A 10,924-nucleotide genomic window follows, 5' to 3' on the forward strand; every position below is an offset into this window, starting at 1 on the left:
TTAGGCTGCCTTATAAGGCTCCCTGATAGCTGCATTGCTGTTTGTATGCCGCTGTGCAAACCAACTTCTTTTTTTAAAGCAAAAATCCTGTTGCTCCTTCTTTTCTGCACAGTTCTCTTGTTTCTTTGTCCACACTTTTGTGTGCAGCAGTCCTTTTTATTGCTGCCATACTTGTCCTTTGATCATTGTAGGGAGATTGAAATTCTACTACAGCCCTTGTATTTTTTGATATATCTGCCAACCACTTTCTGCCACTCAAACTGTGTAGTGTAATACAGTGGGCCTGATTTTTTCCTGCATTCTCCCACACATAAAAAAGGAAGATTTATATTGCCACTGAGTACATCTGCGTCAGTCCTGCTTGTGGCATATCTGTCATCCACTTTCTGCCACTCAAACTGTGTAGTGTAATACAGTGGGCCTGATTTTTTCCTGCATTCTCCCACACATAAAAAAGGGAGATTTATATTGCCACTGAGTGCATCTGCGTCAGTCCTGTTCGTGGCATATCTGCCAACCACTTTCTGCCACTCAAACTGTGTAGTGGAATACAGTGGGCCTGATTTTTTCCTGCATTCTCCCACACATAAAAAAGGGAGATTTATATTGCCACTGAGTGCATCTGCGTCAGTCCTGTTTGTGGCATATCTGTCAGCCACTTTCTGACACAGAAACTGTGCAGTGTAATACAGTGGGCCTGATTTTCCCAGCAGTCTCACACACCTATAAAGGAAGATTGAAACTCACAACAAGTTTATGTACACCTTCTAACTGGTTTTACAGTACCATATAACGTTTGTTAGTTTGGTTACATTTTTCCAAGAATGAGGAAGTCTGGTGGAAGAGGTCGTGGCCGTGGGTGGTCATTGCCAGCTGGTAATAATGGTAGTGGTGGTGGAGCATCAGGTGGTCATGGGAAAAGCAATGTAGCACCTAAGTCTCGAGTTGTTGAGCCAGCGTCATCGTCTGGCTACACAAGGCCTTGAACGCTCCCTTTTCTGGGAGTAGGCAAACCACTTTTAAAGCTGGAGTAGCAGGAACAAGTTTTGGCTTTCCTTGCTGACTCTGCCTCTAGCTCTTTCGCCTCCTCTTCGGAAAGTGCAAAATTTAAAAGCAGCACGTCGTCAGTGGATGCTCCCGGTCAGGAACAAGTCGCTTCCTTGTGTCCTTCACCCAGAACAACAGAGAAGGATGCGTCAGGCGACACAACAGGTTACTCCATGGAGCTCTTTACACATACCGTTCCTGGGTTAGAAAGGTAAATTGTTAACAGGCCATGCCCATTACAAGATGAATCGGACATGGAGTGCACAGATGCACAGCCACAGCTAGATTATTATGCTGTTCCATTGACTCAGATCACAACATTACCCTCGCAGTGTACTGAGCCAGAATCTGACCCTAATGAGACTATGGTGCCCCGTCCCAAACGCTATAGCACCGCCTTACACGGTGACACAGAGGAAGGTGCACAGGACATAGAAGAGGAGGTAATAGATGACCCAGTTGTTGACCCCAATTGGCAGCCATTGGGGGAACAGGGTGCCGCTGGCAGTAGCTCTGAAGCGGAGGAGGAGCCGCAGCAGGCATCAACATCGCAACATCTTTCATCTGGCAGGCCCGTATCTGGCCAAAAACGTGTGTCAAAACCAGAAACAGTTGTAGGACAGCGTGGTCATCCAGTTACAGTAGCTCAGTGTGCAATGCCTGAAAAGGTATTCGATAGCAGGAAGAGTGAAGTCTGGCAATTTTTTAACCAAGATCCGAATGATCGGTGCAAAGTGATCTGTAAGAAATGCTCAAGGACCTTTAGCAGAGGTCAGAATGTAAAAAATTTAAATACAAGTTCCTTGCGTAGACATTTAACCACCATGCACTTGTAAGCCCGGACTAACTACCAAACGTCCCGTAAAGTTGTTGCACCCACTCACAATGAAGCTAGTCAGCAACGCTCCATTCCTTCCCTCACTGTAAGCCTACCATTTACGACACCACCTGCAGCAAATGTGGAGGTATCGTCGCAAGGCCAAAGCAGTCAGGGAATCACCAGGTTCTTGGTAGGAAACACTGTATGTAGGCCAACAGCAAGAATACCATCACCAACCCTCTCTCAGTCTGCCATGTCCACCACCACCCCCACTAGTTCCACCATATGCAGCTCTCCAGTCCAGCTCACCCTACAAGAGACTCTCCTTAGGAAAAGGATGTACTCATCCTCTCATCTGCATACACAGGGTTTGAACGCCCACATTGCTAGACTAATCTCCTTAGAGATGATGCCCTACCGGTTGGTTGAAAGCGAAGCTTTCAAAGCCCTGATGGCCTACGCAGTACCACGCTATGAACTACCCAGTCGACACTTCTTTGCGATTCACCAGCATGTCAAAGACCGCATTGTCCATGCACTCAGGCGATCTGTCAATAGAAAGGTGCACCTCACAACAGATGCATGGACCAGTAGGCATGGCCAGGGACGTTACGTGTCTATCACGGTACACTGGGTTAATGTGGTGGATGCAGGGTACACAGGGGACAGCCATAGTGGCACAGTTCTGCCTAGCCCACGGTCTAGGAAACAGTTGGCTGTAGGCATTTGCCCCTCCTCCTTCTCCTTCTCCAGAAGCGAAAGCTCGTCCACAGAGCGCAGTCGCACGACCACTCCATCCGCAGCTGCCAGTGTTGCAACCGTGGTGTCCAATTATGGAACAGCTTGTGGGAAGCATCAGCAGGCTGTGTTGGAAATGAAGTGTTTGGGCGACAACAGACACACCGTGGAAGTTCTGTCCGACTTCTTGCAGCAAGAAACTAAGTTATGGCTGGGAAGTTTACATCTTGAGGCAGGCTGGTGGTGCAGTGCTTCCTGAAAAGTTATCCGGGGGTATCCGCCCTGCTCCTGAAGGTGCGAAGACTTTGCTCGCACATCCGCTGTTCGCCCGTACACTCCAGCCGCATTCAGAACCATCAGCGATCTTTGAATCTTCCCCAGCACCACCTAATAATCGACGTTGCGACAAGGTGGAACTACACACTGCACATGCTTCAGAGGCTGTGCGAACAGAGGCATGCTGTTATGTATTTGTGGGAGGATACACATACACAGGCAGGCAGTTGGATGGCAGACATGGAGTTGTCAGGTGTGCAGTGGTCGAAGCTACAAAATCTGTGTCAAGTCCTTCAATGTTTTTAGGAATGCACACACCTGGTTAGTGCAGATGACGCCATCATAAGCATGAACATCCCCCTAATGCGTCTGCTGATGCAAAGTTTGACGCACGTAAAGGAGCAGGCGTCTGCAGCCGAGGACGAGGGTAGCCTTGATGACAGTCAGCCACTGTCTGCTCAGGGAAGTCTCCTGGATGAGGTGGTGGATGAAGAGGAGGATGAGTAGGACGATGGGGATGAATATTTATGGGAGGAGGAAGCTTCTCAGGGGCAATAGAAACTGGTGGCGTTGCAAGATCAGGTACAGGGTTTTTGAGGGAGAAAAGTGATGTTGATTTGCCAGAAAGTGCTCCTCAACCCAGCACAAGCAGTGAATTGACACCTGGAACATTGGCCCACATGGCAGATTATGCCTTGCGTATCCTAAAAAGGGACCCCTGCATTATCAAAATGATGACGATGACGATTACTGGTTGGCCTGCCTCCTGGATCCATGCTATAAAGGAAAATTGCAAAATATCATGCCACATGAGAACCTTGAGCAAATATTGGCTGCCAAACAAGCAACTCTTGTAGACTCAGGCATTCCCAGCACACAGCGGCGGTAATGGTTCTCACACAAGCTGCAGGGGGCAACATGGCAGAAGTGTTAGAGGTGCACAAATCAGAAGTGGCGTTGGACAGAGGGGTTTTATGAACAGGTTGTGGAGTGATTTTGCAATGACCGCAGACACGACAGGTACTGCAGCATCAATTCAAAGTGACAGGAGACAACATTTGTCCAGTATGGTTACTATTTTTTCTCCCTTATCGATGTTCTCCCTCACAAGTCATTCCCATTTGATTACTGGGCATCCAAAATAGACACCTGGCCTGAACTGGCAGAATATGCATTGCAGGAGCTTGCTTGCCCAGCAGCTAGTGTGCTATCAGAAAGAGTATTCAGTGCTGCTGGGTCAATACTGACCGAAAAAAGGAGTCGTCTGGCTACCCAAAATGTTGATGATCTAACCTTCATTAAAATGAACCAATCATGGATTTCTAATTTTTTTGCCCCACCTTTCTCTGCTGACACCTAGCTTTCCTGTAAAAAGGTATTGCTTTTGGACTGGTCTTACTGACTGCTCCAATTTCTCCATTTGCAGCTGCTGTATGTCCAGCATACGCCTTTTTTACACCTCCGTAAATGGGCTGACTCCCCCCATGGGGCCGTTGTCACCACTTGGCGCAAGCACACGTGTGAGTGCCGTTTGGTTGAAGAGGTGGGTGTGCCCACTTTTGGGCGATGGCACTGGCACAGGGTCCCTCATAGTACAATGAAGTGTCTCTGGCGGTGGTGATGCGCACCCAACGTTAGACACACCATCGTAACATGAGGGGCCCTGGGCCAGTACCGCTGCCCACGAGAGAGTGTTCCCCCCCAAACCAAACAGTGCTCTACGACTTGCAAAATTATCTTTCACCTCTCCACCACTGTTTAGTCTGTGCGGTTAAATCCTTCAGTGGCACTGCCAATACCAATTTGTTGACATGTATGATGCTAGTAAAAATATTCAGGGGCCCTGTCCTACATTTACACCAGTTAATACTTTGCGCCAAATACCACTGTCTGCAAGTCAGCAGAGGAGCCCACCCCTGTACCTAGGTATGCCACCTGTTTATTTGTGAAATGTTTTATTTTCCAGACATTAACCTCACTTTATTATTTTGGCCTACTAACTGTGTCAGAGACTCCTTCCAATTGTCCTCCGCTGACCATACCAATGCTGCCTGTGTACCCCTGTAACCTATTTAAACCTGCATCGAGCCTACTTTTTTATTTTAGGCCTACTAAGTCTGTCTGCGGTCCCTCCTTGCAATCGTCCTCCGCTGACCACATCAATGCTGCCCGTGTACCCCTGTAACCTATTTTAACCTGCATCAAGCCTACTTTTTTTCATTTTAGGCCTTCTAAGTCTGTCTGTGGTCCCTCCTTGCAATTGTCCTCCACTGACCACACCAATGCTGCATGTGTACCCCTGTAACCTATTTAAACCTGCATCGAGCCTACTTTTTTTATTTTAGGCCTACTAAGTCTGTCTGCGGTCGCTCCTTGCAATCGTCCTCCGCTGACCACACCAATGCTGCCTGTGTACCCCTGTAACCTATTTAAACCTGCATCGAGCCTACTTTTTTTATTTTAGGCCTACTAAGTCTGTCTGCAGTCCCTCCTTGCAATCGTCCTCCGCTGACCACACCAATGCTGCCCGTGTACCCGGTAACCTTTTTTAAACTGCATTGAGCCAACCTTTTAGTTTAAGGCCTACTACCTGTGTCTGTCTGCGCCACTCAATACAGCTGATATTTTTAATCTGAAACTGCATTTGGGCTACTAGTTTGCTTGGGGCCTACTAACGGTGTCTGCCGCTCCTTGGTGTTGTCCTCCAAGGTAAAAAGCTGAGCTTCAATCTTCAGGCTTTTGGCCTATATCAGATATTTAACTGCATTTGGCCTACTAGTTTTGTTGGGGCCTACTAACGGTGTCTGTCGCTCCTAGGTATTCTCCTGGTTTAATTTCCTGAGCTTCTATCTTCAGGCTTTCGGCCTATATTTTTAATATTAAACTGCATTTGGCTTACTAGTTTGGTTGGGGCCTACTAACGGTGTCTGCCGCTCCTTGGTGTTCTCCTGGTTTGTTTCCCTGAGCTTCGATCTTCAGGCTTTCGGCCTATATTTACAAATTGTTAACTGCATTTGGCCTACTAGTTTGGTTGGGCCTACTAACGGTGTCTGCCACTCCTTGCTGTTCTCCTCCACTGAACAAAGCAGTGCTGCCTGTTTACTACTGTTACCAATTTTGATCTGCATTTAGCCTTCTTACAGATTTGGGCCTACTCACTGTGTCAGCCTCTCATTACAGTTGTCCTCCACTGAAGAAAGCTATGACGCCTGATTAGTCCTGTTACCAATTTTGAACTGCATTTAGCCCACTTTATTATTTGGGCCTATATCTGTGTTTCCTCCTCATCCTGCCCATTGCCCAGCCAGTGTTAGATGAGTCTGCTGGTACATTGTCCCAGACCACTACATTCCCCTTGCATGCTACACAGCCAGAATGTGACCCTGCTGAAAGTCAGGTTCTCCTTCCCGCATACTATACCACCTTATACGGGGACAAAGAGGAAGGTGCAGATGAAAGTGCATGTTCCTTCATCAGGTGGGGGGCATACTCGTTGGCGACGTCACTGGCACAGGGCCCCTCATAGTACGCAAAAGTGTCGCTGCCGGTGGGAGGCGCCCCCGCCGTGCAAACAGACTGCCGTACTTTTAGGGGCCCTGTGCCAGTGCCAATGCAAACGAGTGGGCCCCACCCCCTGCTTGCTCAGGATCACAGCACTTGCAAAGTTGAAATACTTACCTCTCCCTGCTCCACCGTCGTGACGCAGTCCATGTTTCCTGGGCCCACTAAAAACTTGAACCAGCCCTACCCCCCACAACTTTAGCCAAATGACCCCCAATTTCCAATGCCTAACTATTATTATAAGGTAAATTAAGATTGACAAGCTTCAGTAACAAGAATGGATGTTTTTGCCATTAAAATGGGCACTGTAGGTGTTTTCCTGGCCTCCACTCATTGCCGACTATGCTTCCCCATTGAATTGCATTGGGTTTCGTGTTTCAGTCGATCCCCTACTTTTCGCGATAATCGGCCGATTTCACTCGACCCGACTTTTGAGAAAGTCGGGTTCCGCTAAACCCGACTCGATTCTAAAAAAGTAAAAGTCGCTCAACCCTAATCAGGACCACACGATCAAGATTTCAGGGTGCCAATGTGGTTAAAGAGGAAGCCCCCACACTTTGTTAACTATCTATATGGCTTAGTCACTATTGACAAGAGCATTTAAGGGTTTAAACCACTCAATCAGTGCCAACACTTATCATGGCTGATGAAGAAAGCTGTCAGCTATAGTGTACGGCCGGGGTCACACCTAATGTATCAAAATACGGTCCGTTTTTTACGGCCGAGATACGCAGAAAAATTCCTGAACAGTTATTCATATTCAATGCGAGGATGCAATTTTTTCTCCAAAAATTAACCGTGTGTCATCCGTATGGAATCCGTATGGCGAGATTTTCTCGCCAGCTTGCAAAATGGACATAGAATGGATCCATGGGCTCAAATATTCGTGAAAATATTATATATATATATATATATATATATATATATATATATATACAGTGCGGCAAAAAAATATTTAGTCAGTCAGCAATAGTGCAAGTTCCACCACTTAAAAAGATGAGAGGCGTCTGTAATTTACATCATAGGTAGACCTCAACTATGGGAGACAAACTGAGAAAAAAAAATCCAGAAAATCACATTGTCTGTTTTTTTAACATTTTATTTGCATATTATGGTGGAAAATAAGTATTTGGTCAGAAACAAAATTTCATCTCAATACTTTGTAATATATCCTTTGTTGGCAATGACAGAGGTCAAACGTTTTCTGTAAGTCTTCACAAGGTTGCCACACACTGTTGTTGGTATGTTGGCCCATTCCTCCATGCAGATCTCCTCTAGAGCAGTGATGTTTTTGGCTTTTCGCTTGGCAACACAGACTTTCAACTCCCTCCAAAGGTTTTCTATAGGGTTGAGATCTGGAGACTGGCTAGGCCACTCCAGGACCTTGAAATCCTTCTTACAAAGCCACTCCTTCGTTGCTCTGGCGGTGTGCTTTGGATCATTGTCATATTGAAAGACCCAGCCACGTTTCATCTTCAATGCCCTTGCTGATGGAAGGAGGTTTGCACTCAAAATCTCACGATACATGGCCCCATTCATTCTTTCATGTACCCGGATCAGTCATCCTGGCCCCTTTGCAGAGAAACAGCCCCAAAGCATGATGTTTCCACCACCATGCTTTACAGTAGGTATGGTGTTTGATGGATGCAACTCAGTATTCTTTTTCCTCCAAACACGACAAGTTGTGTTTCTACCAAACAGTTCCAGTTTGGTTTCATCAGACCATAGGACATTCTCCCAAAACTCCTCTGGATCATCCAAATGCTCTCTAGCAAACTTTAGACGGGCCCGGACATGTACTGGCTTAAGCAGTGGGACACATCTGGCACTGCAGGATCTGAGTCCATGGTGGCGTAGTGTGTTGCTTATGGTAGGCCTTGTTACATTGGTCCCAGCTCTCTGCAGTTCATTCACTAGGTCCCCCTGCGTGGTTCTGGGATTTTTGCTCACCGTTCTTGTGATCATTCTGACTCCACGGGGTGGGATTTTGCGTGGAGCCCCAGATCGAGGGAGATTATCAGTGGTCATGTATGTCTTCCATTTTCTAATTATTGCTCCCACTGTTGATTTCTTCACTCCAAGCTGGTTGGCTATTGCAGATTCAGTCTTCCCAGCCTGGTGCAGGGCTACAATTTTGTTTCTGGTGTCCTTTGACAGCTCTTTGGTCTTCACCATAGTGGAGTTTGGAGTCAGACTGTTTGAGGGTGTGCACAGGTGTCTTTTTATACTGATAACAAGTTTAAACAGGTGCCATTACTACAGGTAATGAGTGGAGGAAAGAGGAGACTCTTAAAGAAGAAGTTACAGGTCTGTGAGAGCCAGAAATCTTGATTGTTTGTTTCTGACCAAATACTTATTTTCCACCATAATATGCAAATAAAATGTTAAAAAAACAGACAATGTGATTTTCTGGATTTTTTTTTCTCAGTTTGTCTCCCATAGTTGAGGTCTACCTATGATGTAAATTACAGACGCCTCTCATCTTTTTAAGTGGTGGAACTTGCACTATTGCTGACTGACTAAATACTTTTTTGCCCCACTGTATATATATATATATATATATATATATATATATATTTCATACAGAGCTAGATAGCAGAGAAGCCGGTAATTCAATTGCCGGCTTTTGCTATCTCCTTATCAAACCCGCCAGGATATGAGACATGGTTTACATACAGTAAGCCATTTCATATACCTTATATTTTTACATATTCCTCACTAATAATGTTAGAAGTGTCTGTCTGTAAAATTTGGGAGCTCTAGATATAGGAATATATCCAAAGCGTTTGATACCGTGCCGCACAAGAGGTTGGTACACAAAATGAGAATGCTTGGTCTGGGGGAAAATGTGTGTAAATGGGTTAGTAACTGGCTTAGTGATAGAAAGCAGAAGGTGGTTATAAATGGTATAGTCTCTAACTGGGTCGCTGTGACCAGTGGGGTACCGCAGGGGTCGGTATTGGGACCTGTTCTCTTCAACATATTCATTAATTATCTGGTAGAACGTTTACACAGTAAAATATCGATATTTGCAGATGATACAAAACTATGTAAAGCAGTTAATACAAGAGAAGATAGTATTCTGCTACAGATGGATCTGGATAAGTTGGAAACTTGGGCTGAAAGGTGGCAGATGAGGTTTAACAATGATAAATGTAAGGTTATACACATGGGAAGAAGGAATCAATATCACCATTACACACTGAACGGGAAACCACTGGGTAAATCTGAGAGAGAGAAGGACTTGGGGATCCTAGTTAATGATAAACTTACCTGGAGCAGCCAGTGCCAGGCAGCAGCTGCCAAGGCAAACAGGATCATGGGGTGCATTAAAAGAAGTCTGGATACACATGATGAGAGCATTATACTGCCTCTGTACAAATCCCTAGTTAGACCACACATGGAGTACTGTGTCCAGTTTTGGGCACCGGTGCTCAGGAAGGATATAATGGAATTAGAGAGAGCACAAAGGAGGGCAACAAAATTAATAAAGGGGATGGGAGAACTACAATACCCTGATAGATTAGCGAAATTAGGATTATTTAGTCTAGAAAAAAGACGACTGAGGGGCGATCTAATAACCATGTATAAGTATATAAGGGGACAATACAAATATCTCACTGAGGATCTGTTTATACCAAGGAAGGTGACGGGCACAAGGGGGCATTCTTTGCGTCTGGAAGAGAGAAGGTTTTTCCACCAACATAGAAGAGGATTCTTTACTGTTAGGGCAGTGAGAATCTGGAATTGCTTGCCTGAGGAGGTGGTGATGGTGAACTCAGTAGACGGTCATTGTCATGATAAACTTTCTTGCACTTCACCCCCTTACAAAGCATCTAAGCTGTCTGATCCACAAGTCAAGTAGCAGTCTCTTTTGCTGTTTGAGGACTCTGCTGGCTGTGGTTCAATGGCCCATCCACCTGGCCCAGCCCCAGTGGAAGAGACTGAGTGCACTGATGCCAGGAACTGGTTATGTCAGACAATGAGTATGTGTGAGCGCCAGTGAACACGGTCAGTAGACCACTGCAGCACATGTCAGAGGATGAGCAAAAACACGTATCAACTGGTGCATCTTTTGTTCAGTGTGCTGGCTGGCAAGGAGGGTAGGGATGCAGATTGGTTTGAAGATGATGTGGGAGATGATGAGGTCCTAGACTCTGTATGAAGAGAAAGCCATCATAGTGTCGTGCTCACTTAGGAGGAAAACGAGGTTGTCTCGCTTCCTCAGCATGATAGCCAAAGAGGGAACTGGGTGGAAAAGCACAGCCATTAGCCCGTAGCCAGTAAGTCGGCCACTACTGCCCACTGTGCCAAGGAAAAGAGCACACAAGACAGCTCAAAGAAGCTCCCTAGTGTGGGATTTCTTCTGACAATGTCCTGAAATCAAGACACGGGTGGGGGTGATTTGCTCACTGTGCCATCAGAGCTTGAAGCAATGCATAAATCTGCTGAACCTGAGCACCGCCTGCTTGATCAGGCATC

The sequence above is a fragment of the Ranitomeya imitator genome, chromosome 5 (genome assembly GCF_032444005.1).
Source record: "Ranitomeya imitator isolate aRanImi1 chromosome 5, aRanImi1.pri, whole genome shotgun sequence".
NCBI classification, from domain to species: domain Eukaryota; kingdom Metazoa; phylum Chordata; class Amphibia; order Anura; family Dendrobatidae; genus Ranitomeya; species Ranitomeya imitator.